This window comes from Alexandromys fortis, unplaced genomic scaffold (genome assembly GCF_014885135.2).
Source record: "Alexandromys fortis isolate MF-2015 unplaced genomic scaffold, M_Fortis_MF-2015_v1.1 scaffold_5, whole genome shotgun sequence".
Taxonomy (NCBI): Eukaryota; Metazoa; Chordata; class Mammalia; order Rodentia; family Cricetidae; genus Alexandromys; species Alexandromys fortis.
In genome coordinates this window covers 2,201,319-2,223,578 of record NW_026067924.1, presented here as the reverse complement: position 1 = coordinate 2,223,578, position 22,260 = coordinate 2,201,319, and the positions used below count along the sequence as shown (strand labels likewise).

At 46.7% G+C, this 22,260-nt stretch overlaps 1 protein-coding gene across 3 annotated transcripts in view; it reads left to right on the top strand.

Annotated features, from left to right (window-relative positions):
• Positions 1-22,260, top strand: part of Pak1ip1 (PAK1 interacting protein 1) — a 141,722-nt gene that overhangs the window by 38,361 nt on the left and 81,101 nt on the right. Inside the window, exon 1 of one of the 3 annotated variants that reach the window (XM_050142195.1) lies at positions 17,602-17,747. The exons of the other annotated variants lie outside the window; for them this stretch is intronic. The gene's annotated coding sequence lies outside the window, so the exon portion shown is untranslated. Of the gene's footprint in view, positions 1-17,601; positions 17,748-22,260 lie in introns of those variants that run through there. 3 annotated transcript variants of the gene reach the window in all.

Sequence of the window (22,260 nt, the reverse complement as noted above, 5' to 3'; positions counted from 1 at the left end):
AAATATTAAGTACTCCTGGTAAGAAGGAAGAACAAACAGAACCGTATAATAAACAGGGAAAAGCAAACTAACACATTATATACTCATTTTAAATTAATTCTAGTTTTATTAATCCTTCATTTAGTTATTATAGCAACTCCAAGAGTCCAGACAATAAAAGGGCAAATCCATATTTATTAAGCTGTGGAGTGGTTATATAATTGGGCCTACAAGCATTTTCCCCTTCCCTCCTCTCCTAATGGTCCATTTTCTCGGATATCTTGGCTTTTTCATGTGAGAGAGCCCAGAAAGGGGAAGGAAATGCACAAACTGAGCATCGTCTCTGATGACTCTTCACAGGAATCCTATTGGTGGGCACAATAGGAAGATGTCCTCTGGCCTGTGAGTACCAGACATAGTGTGCTCCAAACACTGAACGCACAGGAGCGCACACACATCTGGCATGCTGTCCACACTGATAGATAAGCTCATGCCCCTCCCTCTGCAGGTGCCCGAATTCTACCCCTGTAGACTGGGATCTCTCCCACTGCTTCTCACCCTCACCTATGGAGATTTGGCTTTGTCTGGGACGCAGGCTTCCGAGACAGAGAGTACCAGGACAGAGTCCCGGCTCTTCCAGCCCCAGCCATGCCATCTGCCATCTGTGAAGTTTGCTTAGCAGGTTTATTCCATGTGCTAAAAGCATATGCCCTGTAGCCTCAGGTTTGAATCTGGGCTCTTCTATGTACAAGATGTGTGACGACCTTGGATAGACTACCCAGCTTTTCTATCCCACTTTCTCTGTCTGTCAAACACACGATGAGGCTTTAATCATTTAGACCAGTGCTTTGAATAGGGCTAATGTGTCACGGTTTGTGGTAACTGTAGTTCACGATGTGTATCCCACACCTGAAATGTCTGGATGCAGCCGTGTTTCAGATTTTAGAAAAATTTAAATCCGTTAACAAACATAATGTAGAATCTTAAAGGTGGGACTCAAGTCCAAAAATGAGATTCACCTATGGTTTATATACGTAGCTGTAAGGTATGTATATAACATTTTACATGGTATTTTTAATAATCTGGCGCACAAATTTCCATGTTGGAATTCTCCACTTGTGCTGCCAATATTTAAGAGTGCTTCAGATTTTAAACTTTTGGACTAGGGGTGTGCAATGGAGAACATGGTTTCATCTGCAGAGTGGTGATTCTGTCAACAGATGTGTAGGGAACTGGGTGCCGACCTGGAGTTTAGTCATGTGTTTGACAAGTAAGGCCCCTGCCTTATAAAATGAGTGTTTCAGAAGAGACAGGAAGAGGATAAAGTGTTTGAAGCTAAACAAGAGAATTAGAGAATGAGGTTAATGCTATGCTACACAAAAGGACCTTCTTCAGGTCAGGTAGGTTACAAAATCCTCTTGGCAGAGATGACATACCGTCTGCATCTCCATGAGAGCCGGCCACGCACACTCTGGGAAGGAAGTCACAGGCAGAGAGAATAGGAGCCACAGAGATCCTGTCTGTGATAGGAGAGCAGGCTGGGGCAGAGGGGTTAAGAGCAAGAGCTGCGGTGAAGGCAAAGCGGGCACAGCATGAACGCTATTGGCTCTTGTGCAAGTGCTGTAGGGTGATTGATACGAACAGGTCCCGTCCCAGGGAGTAGCGGCAAATGCATCCAGAATTGAGGGAGATGCTAGGCTGAGCACTAGGTACAGGTATCCAGTAAACTGCTTCTAGCCTCCGGCGCCCCAACCACCAGTACCCCAGCTGCCTCCCTATCCCTGCTGTCAATCATCCTGTGAACCTCTCTTAAAATGATATGTTTTCTAAGGCTGACTTCATTCCAAAAATGATTTGAATTTCACTTTTCTTGTGGGTGGGTGTATGTATGCCACAAGTACAAGTGTGGAGGTCTGAGGACAGCTTACTGTCAATTCTATCTTCCTCTTCCATTGTGGGTTCAGGACATCAAACTTAACCTCATCAGTCTAGTGGGACAAGTGCCTTCATCTGCTAAGCCAGCTCACCTCTCCAAGTCACTTTGGCCTATCCTCCAGTGACAGATGACCTCGATAAAACTATTCCTGGTCATATGGTCACTTCTTTCCTTAGAAACATACGCATTCATCTGCTACAGCGTGACATCCCAGCCTCTTTGCTGGGCCCATGATGCTCATTGCCACCTGGATTGGGGGAGTTTCCAGCGCCTCCCCGAACTGGGCTTCAATCTCTTGTACATGTCAGCTCTACCGGCTACCTTGTGGGCCCCAGCACTGCCTGGAAAGCCTCTTCTCATGCTTGTTCTGGGCTCCCACACTTCGGCTGTCAGTCTGCCACTACTGTCTCGAATGTTCCTAGCTAGCAACTGTTCGTGCCCGGCTTTCCCTTAGATAGACCACAGCCACTGAGACACACACTAGCAACGCTTAGTACAGTGGCGGCTTACATTCATACCATTTACATACACTCGACTGGATGCTGTTTGCTTTTTGACTCTTTTTGACCTTTCCTGACGATTGGCCCATTTGCTCCTGGGAGGAGAAAGGATTCCACTCTTGTTGGGGACTGAGGACCACCAGACCCTGAATTTCTTTTAAACAACTTATTTTCCTCTGCTCTGAGCAGCCTGCAGCTGCTCTGAGCACGAGACCCTGATGGCAGGGGCGTGGGTTCTGATGAGTCTGCAGCTGAAAGGTCCCGAGAACTGGGACGTGGCCAGAGCCCTATATAAGCTGCCCCTGAGCACAATAAAGTGGGCATTCTTGGCATTCTTGTCTCAAGGATGTCCTGTGGCCCTGTCTGTCTATCCCTCTCTGTTTGTGTTTGTGTGTTTTTAAATTCTCAGCCTAGTTCCCGTAGCGCGTCGCAAGTAGAGCACCAAACATAACTGGTGTAGTTTCACACCAGTCAAGCAGAACTGTGTGTGGGTCAGGGTGTACATGCAGGAGATTGCTTATAGGAACATAGGAGCTGCGTCAATCAATCCTAAAAACATGTCCCTGGATGTCCTGTACAACTCCAGAGACCCCACGTCTGAAGACCCTCTCCTATATCAACCATTTACTGTTTCTGTAGCATCTTGGAGGAGGGGCCTTTAGAGTTCTGTAAGTTTTACCCAGTGGTGGTGGCGCTTGTCTTTAATCTCAGCACTTGGCGGAGGCAGAGGCTGGTGTATCTCTGAGTTCAAGGCGAGCCTGGTCTAAAAGATCAAATTCCAGGATAGCCAGGGATACAGAGAGGAAAACAAAAAAGCTCCGTAAGTTTCTTATGGGTGTCATAAGACTCGAAATCTCCCTCCTCTCTCCTGGAGAGAAGTTTCAATCCTGAGGAAACCCTACAGCATGTGTATACACGTCTGTAGATTTATTTCCTTCTTGTATTTGAGTCTTCACTTTGTAATAATCCAGGCCAGCCTCAAACTCATGTTCTACTTTTCTCAGTCCCCCAAGTGCTAGCATTATAGGTGTGTGCCCACGCCCAGATTTTACATAAATTTAAGCGGTGGGAATCATCCCAGCTTGGCCTCCATTGCCCCCCCCCATGAGTCTGGGGGTCCAGAGAGAAGCAAGGACTCTGCTTACTACTGCAGTGGTATGGTCCCGAGGCTGATTAATGTGAAAGCACAGTGTACATCTGTGGCATAAGAGACCCAGCACTAGCCAGCTTCCCCATCTGTTGCTCATTAGGAGAAACAAGATTAAAGGGGAAATTGTCTGTGTTGGAATGATGGAAGGCCTGCATGCCATCTTAGTATGACACATTCCTAAGGGATTTTCCCCAAAGGGATTGAGTGTTACCAACACCACTGTTTTCCAGTAAAACCGACTTTGCTTCTGACCCCTGTGAGGATATATAAACTGCCTTGATGATTCCACTTGCTGACTGTATAGAGTAGCTAGCAATTACCAAAGCCAGGGAAAATTCATTCTCTTTTTTTTTCCGTGCAATTCAGTGTTCTGTCCATTGTCCACAATGCAATACGCAGACTTGTTCTTCTAGAGTTGTGTGGTTGTTGTTGCTGTTTATTTTCTAGAAACTGTTTCTACTTAAGAAGAGGGGACAAAAATGCTAGGGAGAGATGGCTCAGCAGCTAAGAGCACTGGCTGCTCTCTGAGAACTGAGGTTCTGTTCCCAGTACCTATGCGGAGGCTTCTGTTTGTGACTCCAGGGGATCCTATGTCCTCTTCTAGACTCCTTGGCACCAGGCAGGCAGATGATGCACAGACATACCTCGGGAAAACCACCCATATACATAAAATAAAATTTAAGAAGTTGAAATCAATCTACCAAAGAGAAAGACGGAAGCTAGCTGTCTTTGAATTAAAAAGTTGTTGTAAATCTTCCAGCTCCGACTTCAAGATCATGACAGGGCTGTCACGGTGCCAAATGGGTCAGAGTTCATGGCTTTGCTAATCCCTCCTTGGGAAACTTTTACTGAAATGGATAATTTGTCCTTTGTGTATTCTTGGTCGCCAGTGTTCGAAATGACTCTGGGATACCAGCTGAGTTTAGCACAAGCGTTCTCAGGGAAATTGGAATGAAGGAAATTGAGGCTTTGGGTGAACACATTCCTTATTTCTGTTCTGGGTTTCCCCTTTTGACCTCACTGTTTCTTATTTCTATCTCGGTGATCTTGACATTGGCAGCACATCCCTAAAACCGTGCAAAGTTCACCTGCCCCTCCCCTGTATTTCTCTTTGCTTTTGGGATGCCTGTTTCCAATCTCCTATTCATTCTTACTTGGCAGATTCTCCCTTCCATCTGCCTCCCCTCCACACCACCACCATTATTCCCAGTAGCCAGCTTCCCTGGCCAGAACTTGCTGCCCCCTTCATCCCATCTAATGGCATGTTCTGTGCAGCCCCGTGAAGGATATCTAGTGAGTCCTGGGTTCTCATAATTACCACCCTTACCTCAGGCCCTTCAGTCCTCATAAGCTGACTGCCTTCTAACCCATCCAGATGATCTCTGGCCTGTGTGCCCCTTCAAAATCATCTAACTCTCTGGACACACATCCATCCAGGCATAGCTCTGGCAAAGACGTTTGTCGCATCTGTAAGTTGTCTTAGCTTATTGAGTCACGTGGGTAGTCTGGACTCTGAGAGAGAAGCCCCAGCACCCCGGAAACTTGGTCTGTTTATTATATTCAGTTGAACAGGGATGTGGGGTTATTATATACAGCCAAACAAAAAGACAGGGTAACTAATCAAGCTAAACAAGGAGGTAGGGTTAATTCCACACAGCTGGATTAGGAGGCAGGTTTAGGTAATCTTGGCAGCAACTGTCTCTGTAAGGAAGCAGTCTTCAGGCCATAAACATCCTGTGAAACTCCGTGCTACTACTGTGCCTGTAGCCTGTAGCCTGCCCTATGGGACCATTTGCGAGCTAGGCAAGGGGCTGGAGATTGAAACACACAAACACACAGAGATATGGGTCATCCTTGAATTCCCTAAGAATGCCTCCTTTATTGTGTTCCAGGGCAGCTTATATAGGGATCCTTAACTGATAGCCATGCCCCAGCCAAACCCACCAGAAACCACTCCCCTGCCATCAGGAACTCCTGAGGGTCTCGTGCTCAGAGCAGCTGCAAACAGAGGAGAACAAGTTGTTTTGCTCAGAGCAGCTATAAGCGTAGGAAAAAACAAGTTGTTTACTGGAAATTCAGGGTCTGGGGGTCCACAGTTCCCCCAACATATCCAAGGAGAGAAAGGTGAATATTGTCTGCACACACTATCAACATTTGCGCTCAGACCTTTGGAAGTCTTTGGCATCCCTCTGAGCCTCATCCAGGGAAGGCTTTTACCCTCCTGTGGGGCCGAGGCATTTAGTCCCTGACTTGGCTACATTCGTGTCAAACGATAGGACTTACTTATTCCCTACACCAGTTGCAATGGAAAAGGATTCTTATCCCTCTGGAATTGTAAGCTCCAAATAAACCCTTCCTTCTACAAGTTGCCTTGATCATGGTGTTTTGTTCCAGCAACAGGAAAGTAGCAAACACAGCCATGCTTACCTACTAAGCCAGGTTGTGCATTGAAGAAGCAAAAATGAGCAGTCAAGCTGGGTGTGGTGATGCACGGGGATGCCTGTCTTTAGTCCTAGCACCGGGGAGGCAGAGGGGGCTGGATCTCTGTGAGTTCAAAGCCAGCATGGTCTACAGAGTGAGTTCCAGGATAGCCAAGGACACACAGAGAGAAACCCTGTCTTGGAAAAAAAAAAAAAAAAAAAAGCAGCCAATGGCAAATCAAATCAAAGAACACATTTGTGTGGTGGCATTTCAATTGTATTTTAATAAATAAATAAAGCTTGCCTGGGGATCAGGAAAGTAAAACAGCCTCACTGGTCAGCCTTCCAGCCAGACTGAAAAGATCAAAGTTTAACTGTGCAGATGGGGAGGGAACAACACGGTTCTTTCCTCAAGGAAGCCAGAGACTCAGGTTGGTTTCATAGATTTTGCTCCGTGCCGAAGTCAGCCTGCCCCCTCTCTGGATGCTTCCTGTTTGACCTCCTCAGTAGCCATCTTTCTTCTGCGCCCCAAACCTTGCATAGCTCCCCCTTCACTGAGCTGTACTGTAGTCAAGTCTATCTCCATCTTGGGGTTCTGTAGAAAGGAGACCCCCTGCCTCGAACTGCAGCTCTTCTCGGGGTTCCCACATAGAAACTGCCTTCCCCAGACCCTGCAGTGCCAGGAAAAGCTGACCGCTCCCTGTTTTCCCTTTTTATTCTCCCACACAGTTGGTGCATGAGCTGGCGGCCCTCTCCCCCCACTTCACAGCCTTTTTGGTTTATCTCTATTATCTTACAACTTTTGGACTTCACCTGGCAACCCCTCAACCTAACTCGTCTCCCATTGCAACTTCCCTACAAAAAGAGCCCTCCTCTTTGTGACTAGTGATGGCATTTCAAGCCAAAGGGAGCCATAGAGCGCATTTTATTCCAAACTTAATGCACGAATTTGGAAATTATGAGCCAGAGAGACGAAATGACTGTTGATTGGCCTGCCCTTTGAAATGGTTTACGAGCCTCTTATCACTTCCTGATCATCTTAGAATAAACACTCTCATTCATAAAATCATCCCCCCCCCTTTCAATTCATGCCACACAACATAGCAAAATCTCCAATTCACATGTAGTGGGGGAAAGGAAGGTAGATATGATATCATTTATGGTAATTATCTTTTTAGGTTTCCCCATCATTTGTGACTAAAACCTCATGTCTGCGAGAGGACTGGGGGATTCATAGTAAGCTTGGTTTAGGTGCAATCTTCTGGGTTCACTGAGAACCCATCCCAGGGAATGTTCTGCCCCCATACCTCTCTAGTTGGAAGAAATGCGAAGAAGGTCACATAGACTTTTGTGTGCTGTAGACACAGCCTTGCCAATTGATTGGTTCTTCCCCCATCCTTGCCAGTGGTTGAGGTTCTCTTTCCCTTTCATTCTGATCAATTAGTTCTGCAATCAGTAATACCTTTCCTGTAATGATTCTTAATTTGGGCATAGACAGAAACCGGACACGAGGGACGAGAAAGGATGAGGACTGGACACCAGCTCTTTCTGGTTTGCCTAGGACTTACTAGGTTTTAGCACTGAGCACGCATGTTCTGGGAACGCCCTCAGTTCTGGACAAACAGGGACACCTGGTCACCCTGAGACCCCTTGGCTCTACTCTCGCTCACCCTTCTTTCCCCAAGGCAAGTCAGAATCAAGAATTAGAGACTGAGGATGTAGCCCAGCTGCTAGAGTGCTTGTCTAACGTTTGAGACACCCTGGGTTTGATCCCCGGTACTGTATAAACTGGTATGGTGGCAGAGAGCTGCAATCCAAGGTCTCAGCAGGTCAAGACCGGAGGATCAGAAGTTCAAGGTCATCCTCAGTTATGTCATTTCAGGCCAGGCCAGAATCTGTACCTCTGATGTCTCTGTTCTCTTCATGGATGCCTCTTGCAATAACTGCTTAGCACCCAGATGGCTGTTGAGAACAACTCTCTCATGTAGCTCAGCAACTCCTGTCAGTATAGATAGGCAAGCTTCCAGACCCTTTAAGAACACATTCTGACCGAATAAGCAAATGGTGCTGGATACGCAGTTTCACTGTCTTAGGAAAAGCAAGATTATAGATTAGTTAAGTTCATTTCAAACAGTAGTGACTTCAAATATAGCAACGTTGAAGCTGGAGTAAGCGCTCATTTTTACGAGAGAGAGAGAGAGAGAGAGAGAGAGAGAGAGAGAGAGAGAGAGAGAAGAAAAAAAAAGAAAAAAAAGAAAAGGAATTGTGACTAAAACAATTAAATGAATATGTCTCCCGGACCAGCACTTTGATGCTAACGCCAGTTCATCCAGGGGGAGCAGCAGATGCAGAATTTGGTACTGGTGCAGGACATAGCTTGCCGGCGGGCTTGTGTCAGCTATAATTCCCAAGGGAGCAGAAGAAATACCTGAATTTGGTGATTTGCCCAAGAACTCTGTCCTAATTAACAAAGTGTCCAAACTCAAGCAAATGTCGCCAGGCTCTATTGAAAGACTGGATTGGGTAAACTAGAAACGAATTAAAAATTTCATAGGGTTATTGAAATTAGCAGCTGGCGTAAATGGCTCCCTTGTTTTGTTTCCATTTATTTGAGAACATCCAGACAATGGGATCATGATGACACAGACTCCTGGCTGCGGCTATGTTGTAAAATGTCTCGTCTCCCAGTCTGGTTGGAGCTTGGTGGAGACTTCATGCTTAGCTTGTGGGAGTTGGAGATTCTGTTCCCAGCACCAGTACTGTAAGACAAACAAACAACAAACCCAATTAACCAAACCCCCGTGTGTGTGTGTGTGTGTGTGTGTGTGTGTGTGTGTGTGTGTGTGAACCTGTTGGAAGAAGCTGGTGTGAGATGGGATCCCAAGAACATGAAGATTTGGACCCGGAGTGCCATGGCTTGTCTTGGGAATTTGCAGCTCTCCCCTTCCCCACAAAGGAGACATCGGAAATCGGATAAAGGCTGTTTTAAAAGACAAATAGTTACTTAGGCTGTTCTTTGACTGGAACCAAATAGCCACTTATGAAACGTGGGGTTGAGGTTTCCTGTTCGCTGCTGGCTTTGGTTTTTGCTTAGGGAGCCTTACAGCTGGCAAAGGGAACAAACACTGCTACCCAGCGGGGCTGGCTAAGGAAGCAGAAAAGTGTGGCCGAGAGAATGAACGAGGCATGTGGGAATGGCGGGGGAGGGGGAGACACAGGTGGCTTGTTAGACAGATGCCATTGCTGTTCTCCTAGACTTTTTCTTTCTAATTGGAAGACAGCTGAGTATGAAGGCTCACACCACCTGTGATCCCAGCACGTGCTGGTGGGAGGGACCAAGGCAAGAGGATCAGGAGTTCAAGAACAGCCTAGGCTACATAAGATCCTGTCTCAAAAAAATATCACCGCCTCAATTATATTTAATAATAGAGAAACTCGAGCACATTGAGGGCAACAAATGCTCCCAGGGTGCACAATTGGGCCACCACACTGTGCTGCACTTGCCTAGTTCAATCTTGTAATAAGCCTGTAAGACACTGTGAGCTCTTATTTTTAATATTCATATGTATGTGTGTTTGCTTGCATAGGTGCCTGGGTACCATATGCATGGCTGGTCCCTGCAGATGCCAGAAGAGGGTGCTAGATCCCTTGGGTCTGGAGTTACCAGTAGTTGTGGGTTGCCATGTGGGCGCTGGGAATAGAATCTGGGTTCTCTGGAAGAGCAGTTAGTGTCTTAAGTACAGAACCATCTTTTCATTTCCATCCAGCTGTGTTTTAATGTCTCCATTTTATAGAAGAAGAAGAAGAAAGGAAACTGAGGCATACAGGAACGTCCACCATAAATGACAGCATCAGTCTGCCTGGTCGTGTCTAGAGCTAGCCAAACCTACTTGCCCACTCTTGATTCTTCGGTCACCCTCTTAGGAATGGGTGGCACCAGGATATGTGTGTACCAGTGCTCTTGTGCACACTGGCCCATTTCATCTCTGCGACCTTGGAGCTTCTGCTATCTGCATCCTACAGATGAGGAAGTTGAGGTTAAGAGTGTCCGTTACTTGTCAAAACTCTTCCTAAGCCCAGCCCTGACAAACAGGGTAGGTTAAAGGGCATCCCTGTTTGTTTGAGGATGATCAAGGTTCCCATCACCACTTACTTCCTCCTGGGCAAAGATGCAGATGGCACAATGGATTTCAGCAACAGGTATGTGGCAGTATTCAGTCTGAGGGGTAGAATAAAAAATTTAGGGCAGAAATCAGCCTGAGAGCATCTGTGGCCTTACCCTGGCCTGTTCTGGTATGTTCCACTATTTCCTCCTCCACCCCCCCCCCTTTTTTTTTTTTTTTTTTTTTTTTTGGTTTGGTTTGCTTGTTTTCAGGATGAGGCTTCTCTGTGTACCCCTGTCTTAAAGCTCACTATGTAGACCAGGCTGGCCTTATACTCACAGAGAACTGCCTGCCTCTGCTCCTGAGTGCTGGGCCTAAAGGCATGTGCCACCACGCCTAGCTTCAGTTTTTTTTTTCTCTTTAAGATTCTTTTTAAATTTTTTATATTATGTGTATGAGTGTTTTGTTTACATGTGTGCCATGTGTGTTGTGTGTCTGATATCTGTGGGGAACAGAAGAGGGTATTAGATTCTCTAGAACTGGGGTTATGGTTGTGAGCTGCCATGTGCGTGCTGGGAATAGAACCCAGATCTTCTTTCTGCGACAATACCCCTTAGCTGCTGAGCTACCTCTCCAGTCCTGGTTTGATTTTCGGCAGACCTGCCTCGGCCTCCCCAGTGCTGGGATCAAACTTGTGTGCCACCACCGCCAGCCTGGTTTGATTTTCAACCAGTTGAGAACAGCGTCAAAGAGCAGACTGCTTCCTGAAGAGTTAGTTCTGCTGCTTTCCGATTTCAGTGATTGTGAAAAACGTCACTGGGTGACGTGGTCACACTTGTGCTACAGCAGCCGTGTGGAGCAACAGCAAGGGAATGAATGAATGAGCTAAGCACAGGCTTAAAATAGCCACTGCCTGGCCCTTTCAGAGGAGGTATTATGATAAACATATTTGCCTGGAATCTTTGAAGAAAAAGTCGGATCACGATTGTGAGTTTTCTAGACAACACAAGCCTACTCTCTTAAGCACAAAATGATTAGTTCAAACACATTGCTGGACTGGTGAGCCGCTCAGCAGTAGAGTGTTTCCCTAGTGTGCGCTGGAGTCAGTCTCTGCACTACACACACAAAACACTCAGAGTAGATAGCTTTCAAAAGTGTGGGACTCTTGTTGTTTAAGAAACAGGCTTAACTCACTTGGTTTTTTTTCTTGTATAAAACACTATAGGGTTGCTGGGGATGTGGCTCAGGTGATAGAGTGCTTGCCCAGGCATGGTTGGCTCCTCCCTGGAATCCCAGCCTTTAGAAGATATTGGCAAAAGGACCACATAGTGAGTTCAAGACCAGCCTGGGATACAGGAGAACAAAAGCAACAGAAGCAACAGAATGTATGTGGGTCCTGTATATCCTATGCAGGGAGACCCTGGCACGGGTTTTCAGAAGATGATCCATGAGTTCCTGATAGGGAGAGTTGATGACCATGGTGTGAAGTTTCCAGAGGTCAGAGGTCTAGGAGATAACATCAGAAGTGGCCTCAGTGAAGTCACCCAGGTGTCAGTGCAGCCACTGTTGAGGTGGAACAGTCATTATAACCAGCACCAGCTTCTTGGACACAGAAGGGGAGGAGGGGAAGCAGTGCAGAAGTCTGTCCCCTGTCATAGGATGGCGTGGACATGACTGTCTTGTCATCTTAGCCTTGTCTGCACAGGATCAGCGGAGATCTTAGTCAAAGTGGAGTAGTTAACACCAAGGCCATCGTGACCATTTTAGTTTCCAGTGGTGACAAAATCTTTGGTTGTTGTTGTTTCGAGACAAGTTCTCTCTGGGTAACAGTCCTAGCTGTCCAGGAACTAGCTCTTGTTGACCAGGCTGACCTTGAACTCACAGAGAACCACTTGCCTTTGCCTCCCTAGTCCTGGGATTAAAGGCGTGAGCCACCACCTCCCTGCAGGTGACAAAATCTCGAACCTAGTCTAAAGGCTAGTATGAGTCTTCTTAAACACCAGCCTGATCTTCAAAGCCTCACCCTTGAGGGTTGCCCGCAGGAAAACGCCATTATTTTTGGACTCTTTGATGGGCAGAGGGAAAAGACTGACCTTTCCCAGGGACTTGTTCTTTATACTCTTGACTCAGCGTCCCAGCTTGGTGATGGAGGCCATTGCCTGCCTTCACTCCTGCTTTCGTGACCCCTGTGGTCTGGCCCCAGGCTACCACACAGTCCTGGGAAGCCATCATGGTCCCCTGGGGCCACCGCTGAATCCTCTGTGATCTTTCAAGCCTGGGTCCTTGGAGCATCTGCCGTTTGCTGTTTTCCTAGCGAAGAGGAAAAGCAGCTTTTTCAAACAAAATGAGCAGACTGTGTGTCTGTTGGTTTGTATTTCTATTTAGCCTTTGTACTCGGCTGCTTTTCAGAGGAACAACTGGCATTGTTCTAGACTTGCTGACATCGAGCTTCTTGGTCTTCAAGTCCTTTCACAGCTAAGAATTTACCTCGCTTTGTAAAGACTTGAGATGTTAGTCTTACACAGTAACAAGGCAGTCATGGAAAGGAGGCATGGAGGTGGCAGACAATTGTAGTCTCGGGCCTCAGGAGGCTGAGACAGGAGGATTGCTGAGAGTCTGAGGCCAGCCTGGGTTACCTAAGTGAATTCAAAGCCAGTGTTGGCTACAGAAACAGAGCCTAAATAAAAAAGAAGGGCTCTGACCTCTACCATGATGACTATTTGGAATCTAAATGACCTTACGAGATTTTGAACTTGAACCTGGTTCCTTCTTGAACCATCACCTGTTGCTCACAATAGGGTGCCTTTGTTTGTTGTTCCCACATCCCTACTTGACTTTCAGAAAGTTTGTTACCATGGTATGCGAACAAAGAGTGAATAAGGCCAGCTTCCAAAGGGACCAATACTGCCCCTGAGTTTTGATGTTAAATGAGAAGTGGTAAAAGGGTCATTCTGAGTACCAAGTACAATTGTGTGTGTTTACGAGTGTGTATGTACTTTGATTTTAAAATCTGTTAATTATTTGATAGCAATTTAAAAGCTGTGAACTGTTCTGATGAACGTCAGACTATTCTCATGTTTTGGAACATCAGAAGAGCTGGCAGCACCAGGTCCCTGATTCAGTACGGTGTTAGTTGCTAGCGTGGCAAGGGACATGCTTGCTTTGGGAGGGAAGGGGTAGAGGTTCTCATTCCCTCCCCACCACCCCTCCCTCTTCCGATGTCCACACACCTCAGCCAGGTGCTAACTGCATCTGTCAGCTCATGGTCAGCTGAGCCTTCCTGCTTTCCCCAGCCGCAGGCTCTCATTTCCCCCTGCACGGGAAAGCATAAGGCCTACCCACAACTTCTGTTCATTGTGTTGATTGCTGGAGGATTTTCTGTTTGCTTTCTGACCTCCTTTTGGGCTGAAGAATTAGAAGTTGCTGGACAGACACAACAGAAGCCTTCCATGCAGGACAGGATGGAGTGATCTTGCTGGAGTCCCAAGGACTCAATCAAACTGTTCCTTTTGGAGCGCCCACGAATGAGCGAGGGCATGCAGGATTCAACCTGTGCCTGGGCACAGGAGGGTAGCCACAATCAAAAATTAATTCTGCCTTTCAGAGTAACCAGCGCAGGAAGACAGAGGGCTCCTAACAGAGAAATAATAGTAATGGAGCAATGAAAGTGAAACTCTGATGTGACCCTTAGAATGATGGGAACTGCTGAATGACAATGCTGTGCCCTGCAGATGCAGATCTTAGGTCAGTCAATAAACAAATCAGCATCACCTTGGTTCCACAGCCGACAATCACACCTAGAGTTCTAACCGTGTTCTGCTTCTGTTACCTGGAAGAAAAGCCTCTTCAAAGTTAATGAGAAGTCAGTCCTTGCAGGGCGGACGGTCCTATGTCAGCCTCCCCGATTGCTCAGTTCTTGGCCCGTGTGTGGGTCTAACCCTGTGTGCTGGTTGTCTTCTGTCTCTTTTGTGACCATAAACATTATCCCGAGCCACAGAGAGGCAGGATACAAAATGTTCGCTGGAGGACAGTTTTTAATAGTGATATCCAAGTGGCATGAACAGAGCAGAAATAAATGCCCGCGATGGAAGTTAATCGCTTAGCTCTCCATAGCCCAGCTCTTCATAGAAGAAAAATGCCTGCTCGGTTACCACAGAGACCAGGCCAAACAAACCTACTGCTGAGGCTAGTCAAGAAAAAGGCATGGCAGCTTCCTCCCAGCCCATTCATCAGAGCCAGGCCCAATGTGCCAGACCAAACGACAGAAGTGCTTGGTGAGGTATGACTTTGGTAAAATACGGAAATGGTGAGGTATGGTTTTGGTGGTGGTGGCGGTGGCCCTATACCATGCCTTTAAACCATAAATCGCGGGCCAACATCCCAGCCTCCCACTCTTCCTGCACCCTGCTCCCATCTCCCAAATACAATCTGCTTGATGATAAATTCTTGAATTCACTTTACTTTGGCATCCATCGGCACTCCCTTTGTAAGATCAGTTTGGGACAAAGGGAAGAGGCAAAATTAGAACCTCTTATTTCCCCTCTGCCGTGAGCCACTGACCAGCCAAGGTTATATTTTGTACAAATGAATGAAGCCATCAAAATGGTCTATTTGGGTGTTCCCTTTATATAGCATTCTCTCTCTCCCTGTCTCTGTCTTTCTCTGTCTGTCTGCCCCCCCCCCCGTGATTATTTTTTCCTTGAGCCAAATTGGGGGGGGGTGGTGAATGATAAAGGAAGAAAAAGGGTTTTGTTTAGTTGTTTTTGTGTGTGTTTGCTTGAGACAGGCTTTCTCTATGTAACCCCAACTGTCCTGGAACTTTCTATATAAACCAGACTGGCCTCAAACTCCCAGAGATCCACCTCCTCTGTCTCCCAAGTGCCTGGATTAAAGGACTGCACCACCACACCCAGTCTGATTGCTTTGCCGAGACTCGATCGTTTGTAGCCCGAGCTAGCCTAGAGCTTGGAATTTGCAATCTTCCTGCCTCAGCCTGCCAAATGCTGAGGTTACAGGGATTAAACGCCACACCCTGTTCAAGGTGTGAGTTTGGGGGATTAATTAACCCACTTAAAAGCTTTAAAGTAAACCAGGTAGCAGTGGCAAATGTCTTTAATCCCAGCACTCAGGAGGCAGAGACAGGCAGATTGCTGTGAGTTCGAGGCCAGTCTGATCTATAAAATGAGTTCCAGGACCGGCTCCAAAGCTATACAGAGAAACCCTGTCTTGAAATGCTCCACCCTCCCCCCCAAAAGCTGTAAAGTAAAAATTTTCTTTTATATTATTAGACACAAAAATCAAAATATCAGTTCATAAGTAGGATCAGAAGTATAGGCTACTTTTCAAAAGAGGAAAAAGTAACCAAAGGCAACACTCTCTGAAAGGAGTCTGCTTCCTCCTGGGGCATGAGCAGGAGAAGTTTCACTTAATCAAAGGGATCTGCAGTGAAGCCCTTGTGCCATTACATAGAGGGAGGGCCTGGCGCTTGCAGAGGCCAGGAACTTCTCCCTGGAGCAGCTCCCAATGTCTCCGAGCTTCCGTTTGCCTAGAAATCGCATAGGACCAGCCTGGGTCCCCCTAGCACTCCACATTCCCTGTGAGCTGCCATACCAGGGTGCGCAGGTAAACTAAAGGAATTTGGAGCCCTGTAACCAGACCTGCTCTTCCTGGTTTCCCTGAGTCACAATGACTGATACTTCCAGGAATTTTACAACAGCCCAGAAGCATTTGTTCTTTCTTCAGAGTCCAGAAAGGGCGAGAGTAGGGTGGGCGGGACCGAGAATAGAGAATCCCGGGAGTTTTATGAAATGACCCCAAATGCGATGACATCCTGCTGTTAAAGGAGACTTGGTGGCTAAGTGCTCGGACATTGCAGATAATACTGTGTTGACAGTTCAAGACATCTGAAGCGCGTGGTGAAAAAGAAACCAGTGGCTATCACATTTCGCCACCAGCTCAGACCCTCTGATATGAGAAGTCACCTTCAAATCGCGTCCCCGTCCGGCGGTTTGATTCTTAGTTCCCTCTTCTCGTCAGAGTAAGCTTAACACATGCAATGATTTAATCCAGCAGGGTTCACCACAAAGTTTTTCTTTCTTTCTTTCTTTCTTACTGCTGATTATCTATTTAGGCGTGTTGCAAAGCCTTTTCCCCTTATCTCTGCCTCTGCCCAGGGGCAGAGATAACCCTGAAATGAAAAAAAATAAACTAGAAAGAAGAGAAACAAACACCTAGGAGCCATTGCCCTAAGACTGGCCAGAAAACAGAGTCACCTCTTCTGGAAGGGCCGGGGTGTGCAAGAATAAAGAGCAGTTTAGAAGGTAGGAGGGGAGGTGGGTGGGGTTGATGTTTGAGAAAGTCGGTTCCTGGCCCCATCACTCGGTTCCAGAACGCAGCTTACTTGGAGGCGCCTCTTGCTTTTCCTTTGCAAGCGAAAAGGCTTCTCGGAGCCTGGGCGGGGCTAGGCTCCTCCTGGCTGGATTTGGCAGCTGGGGGCTTCAGGCTTCGGGCTGCGAGCGCGCTGTGGGAAAGCAGCGCATCTCCAGCCCATCCCGGAGGATGGACCAGACTTAGCTCTGGAGACCTGCGCCTTGAGAACTGGGGAGCGCGAGCCCACTCTGCGGGAGAAGCTAGCGAATCTGGGGGAACCAGGTCCGCCTCTGGCGCCTAGGTTTCAGAACTGTGAGCGCTTCTCAGTCTCCAGAGATAATTCTTCCCGCCTGGAACCGAAAATAATGAACCTATGGATGAGTTGCGTTTTCGCTTTCACTGCGCTCAGCGTGGTGATTTTTGTGGTCTTTTATCATAGCCAGCTAAGCCCGTACAGCCTCTACCAGCCGCTCAACAGCTCCAGCGAAAAGACGTCTGTCATCGCCTGTGATTACGGTCTACGAAATCAGACGTTCTCCATGTGGGGGAATACATTGCCACATCCTTTGGGAAGGAGAATCTCTTGCCAACTGTACCAGACTCAGAGCCACTATATCACCAAACCCCTGTCGGAAGAAGAGGCTGCCTTCCCCCTGGCCTACGTCATGGTGATCCACAAAGACTTCAACACCTTTGAAAGGCTCTTCAGGGCCATTTACACGCCCCAGAATGTCTACTGCGTGCACGTGGATGAGAAAGCCCCCGGGAAGTTTAAAAAAGCGGTGTGGCAGTTACTCGAGTGCTTCCCGAACGCTTTTCTGGCTTCTAAGACTAACAAGGTGGTCTATGCTGGCTTCTCCCGGCTCCAGGCAGACCTGAACTGCATGGAAGATCTGTTGGCCTCCAAAGTCCCCTGGAAATACGTCCTCAACACCTGCGGGCAGGACTTCCCCCTGAAAACCAACAAGGAAATAATTCGCCATCTGAAAAGATTTAAGGGGAAAAACATCACCCCAGGGGTGCTGCCTCCAGAGCACGCAATTGTACGGACTAAGTATGTCTTCCAAGAACATACAGGCAAGGGCAGATTTTTTATGAGAAAAACAAACACTTTGAAAACTCCACCTCCTCACCAGCTGACCATATACTTTGGCACGGCCTACGTGGCCCTCACCAGAGACTTTGTCAGCTTTATCATGAATGACCAAAAAGCCCTTGATCTCTTAGAGTGGTCTAAAGATACCTATAGCCCTGATGAGCATTTCTGGGTGACACTCAATAGGATTCCAGGTCAGTGCCCATTGCTTCTTAAAATGTCATATTTATTCTTTATTTTCAGATTGCAAATGTGTGTGTGTGTGTGAGGTCAGGACAGCTCAAGGGGGTCATTCTCTTCTTCCACCGCACGGGTGCCAGGGATTGAACCCAGGCCTGAGGCTGGGTGGCAATTGCCTTTACCTGCCCATCCATCTCAATGGCCCCTTTGCCACCTCTTTCTTACTGAGTTATAAGAACTCATTCATTTAAGTTACTTGAAAGAAATTATTTTAAGTTCTTGAAAATGATGAGTTTGGTTGCGTTTACGGACAGTTTTGTGCTGGTTCTGTGGTCGTATAAAATATCCAAAAAGCTGTGATCTAAGGGATAACTCAGCAACCGGCAACGCTGTAGTTCTGCCTTCTACTGTGTACTGGATGCGAGTTGGGGTTTCACCCCATCTTTAGAGTTTACACTGGTCATAGTCCCTCATAAGGACTGAAGTCTCAAGTGCCGGGAGATGGGTTTTTAAGTCAGCATTCTAGAACATGTGAGGTGGAGCAGGCCGTGTTTCTATCTGAAGGAAGTCACTGAGCAAATTCCACGTAAGGTTGTGGGCGGGGCTGTTTCTACACATTGGGACACCTGCTTGGATGTTCACAAAGCTTCGCTCTGATTCACTCTGGTGCCCAGGTCTCAATTAGTCTCGGCTGAACAAACGCAGCCTGACGTTTCGTTGCCTAGAGGAGTGGGTAACGGATTGGAAGCGGACACGGACATGGGGGTGCGGCTGGAGTGGGTCCATGCAGAATTCTCAACTTTCAGTCCCCAGTGTTCTTTTTACTAGCCATTCCTGTTTACAGCCTTGTGCCTTCACCCAGGGGAAGTCTGTTTGATGGTTTATGGTGATTTGGAAACGGAGCCAAGGTATGCCAGGCAGCTGTCAGCCGATGACAGTAACAAACTCCTCCTTTGATTCAGACCTGGGCTGCTTTTCAAAATTGCTGCCCATAAGTCGTGTGAGCTGCCGGGGAGTGTTCCTGCATGCTGGTTTCCAGTATTGCACCAGATGACTGGAGGGTGTCAGTTCTAGGTAAAGATGGCTATATACCTGCCATTTTTAAAATAGTTCCTGGCTTTCTGAGTTGCAGCCTTATCTTTGGCATATTTTCGGGTGCTGTTGGAAGCTACCATCATACTAGACTCAAGGCAGTTAGACATATTTAGGTCTCTCCTAACTCAGCATTCCTAATGGCTGAGCTAGAAGGGTAGTCCCAGAATTTTCTGCGACTGTTCCTTAGAGGCAGAAAGTGAAGAAGAGAAGCCCAGGGGCCAGGGACAGACACATAAGCTGTCCTGTAAGAGTTTATTTCAGAGACGCCAGGTTTTCAGTTCGCACAGATTCCCAGGATACACCATCCATTAGTGTGCATTAGTAATTCTATTCTATACCCATTTTTTTAATGTTTTATTTTGACGTTATTGTGTTCATGCTTACCATGAGTGTGGGCCCATGTGTGGAGGTCAAAAGGTGTGGAGTTCTTTCCAGGGTTTGTACTCAGATCGCTATGCACTTATACTTGCTAGTTTGACCAATTTCTGTTTTAAAACACATGTCAATATTCTGCACGTAGTAACTGGTATTGTGTTTGTCGGTACAGTTTTTACCAGATGTTAGGTCCACTTTCGCTAGCCCCATGTGGGGATGAGTGGAGTCTTAGTTTGGAGGAGTGTGTGCTATGTGGGTCACACCGTTGGCCAGATCAAGCTGGGGTCTGGTAGCCCGAAGCTTCAGCTATTTTTGCTACAGTGGGAAAAGAAGGAATAATCATTTCTTCTTCCTTGCATATCAGAAAGAAATGTCCTACCGGAAAGGGCAAAGGATGGGGGAAAATGAGGAGATTCGCAAGGGTGTGTGTGTGTGTTGGAAAGCAAACACATGAGACATTTTTGGTCCACTGTGTTACCCAGAGTCATAAGGTATCCCTTTAGGAATTAAGTATCTCTCTCTCTCTCTCTCTCTCTCTCTCTCTCTCTCTCTCTCTCTCTCCCTCCCTCTCTCTCTCTCNTCTCTCTCTCTCTCTCTCTCTCTCTCTCTCTCTCTCTCTCTCTCTCCCTCCCTCTCTCTCTCTTTCACACACACACACACACACACACACACACACACACACACACACACACAGGCTTCTGTGCCCATTTCTCTGTGTCCCCTGAAGCACCCTTTGGTCTGACTCCTCTTCTCGAAGCCAGCCAGTGGACATGGGGAGTAGCTGGGAGTGGGAACAGCAACTGGACTAAGACACTGCCCGCAATCACTGTGGCAATAAGAGAAATGGAGTTTACCCTCTCGCCACAGCCTCTCATGTTTTCCCCATCACTGTGGTGTGTGCACCTGACTGCGCGCTTCACCGTGGTCTCTTAACAGACTTTCAGGACCAAGAAACAAGAGCAAGGTTGGCCAATTCCTCCTGCCTTCTCAGTCTGTGTATGTGTGTGTGTGTGTGTGTGTCTCCCTGGTGATCCACCCCTTCTCTACCCAGCCCCCGCAGTGACGTAGGGTGAAATGTAATCAGACCAGTTATGTCTCCAAAAGGAGCTATTGGAAGCCAGGAAGTGGGTTTCTGAGGAATTTCACACGCACGCGATAACTGACACGTGGGTTTAAGCTGTCACTGCCCTTCAGGCCATCAACACTCCTTAGGGCGAAAGATTCTTTCCTTTGTCTCTATGCTCAGCATTTGTTGGTTGCTTTGGTAATAAGTATGAGACATCTCTCTCTCTCTTTCTTTCTTTCTTTCTTTCTTTCTTTCTTTCTTTCTTTCTTTCTTTTTCTTTCTTTCCTTTCCTTCCTTCCTTCCTTCCTTCCTTCCTTCCTTCCTTTCTTTCTATTTTTATTTATTTATTTTGAGACAGTTTTATGCAGTACAGGCTGACTTTAAATGTGTGTGGTAGCCCACTGTTGACCGTGGACTTTTGATTCTCCTTCTTCCACCTCAGAGGCTGGAATTGCAGGCTTCTGATATTCTGCCTACTTTCTGAGGTGCTGGGGATTGAACCCAGGACCTGGCGTTTGAGAGGCAGGCACTCTGATCAACTGGCCTGCATCCCTAGCCCCCGGGAGATCTTGGTAAAGAAGAAAGGAAATGAAGTGTCTTGAAGACTTCACACTCACACAGAGTGGAAAAGAAATTTTTCCAAGTAATGACCTAGCTGCCTTTATCGCTTCATGGTAACGCATGCGCACATGCACGCCCACGCACATGCCGCGGCATGTCAGATGACAGGAGTTAATGCTCTTCTTCTACCACGTGTGTCCTGGAGAGTGGAACACGAGCTGTCAGTCTTGGCAGCAAGCACCTTTCCGTGAACTAGACTGACTTGACATTTTCAGACATCAACAGCTTCCTTAGTTCTTCATTGTGACAAGCGCTGTTCTGTGTGCCGAGGGAGCAGCCAGGAGCAGACACAACTCCATACTATTCGTGTTTGTGGTTGTTTTGATTTGGAGCTAATTGTCCCCCACTTTAATCCCTCAAATTTCTTTGTTTTTTTGCTTTTTATTGGAGGAGAGGGAGCTGGGGTTTGTTGTTGGCTTGGGTTTTGTTTGTTGTTATTTTCTTTGAATATCTGTTTCTATTTTTAAAATATTGAGCTGCAGCCAGGTGATGGTAGCACGTGCCTTTCATCCCAGCATTCGGGAGGCAGAGGCAGATGGATCTCTGTGAGTTCGAGACCAGCCTGGTCTACGAGAGCTAGTTCCAGGACAGGCTTGGACAGGCTCCAAAGCTACAGAGAAAACAAAAATAAAACAAAAATATTGACCTGCAGAGATGGTTCAGAGAGGTTAAGAGTACTGGCTTCTCTTTTAAGGGTTCAATTCCCTGCACCCAAATGGTGATTCACAATCATCTACAACTGTAGTCTCATGATCTGATGACCTCTTCTGGTGGGCAAATAGATGTACATGTAGGCAGAACATCCATATACATAAAATAAATCACATATAATATGTGTGTATCTATTTATCTATCTATCTATCTATCTATCTATCTATCTATGGCTTTAAAAAAATAGGAAGGATTAACGGTGTAACTCATGGACCAGAATACATGCTCAACATACACAAAGCCCTGGGTTCAATTCTCAATGCAAAAACAATTTTAAAAAAATAACCAAAGGCTCAGAGTTGTGAAGGTTGTGTTCTCTCAGCCACTGAACTTACTGTTTCTTTGCTTTTCCTCCCAGAGGTATTTTATTATGTTTTGGAATAATAATACCACTAACAAAACACTGTGGGAAACACTCCAAGTAAGTGTTTTATAAGCTCACTACAAATATATCCAGTTTAAAAAAAAAAAAACAAAAAAAGGTCTTTCTTTTAGGCCCCACGCTGTGTGCTAGGAACAAAATTCTGCATGGTGTATTTGTTATTTAAACAGGTGGTAGGCAGACATGTTGGGGGAGCTATTTCCAATTCAAAAGCCAATTCCTTATTTTAAAGCATTTTAAAATCCAGGTCTACAGAGTTCTGTGAGGTTTGGTGACT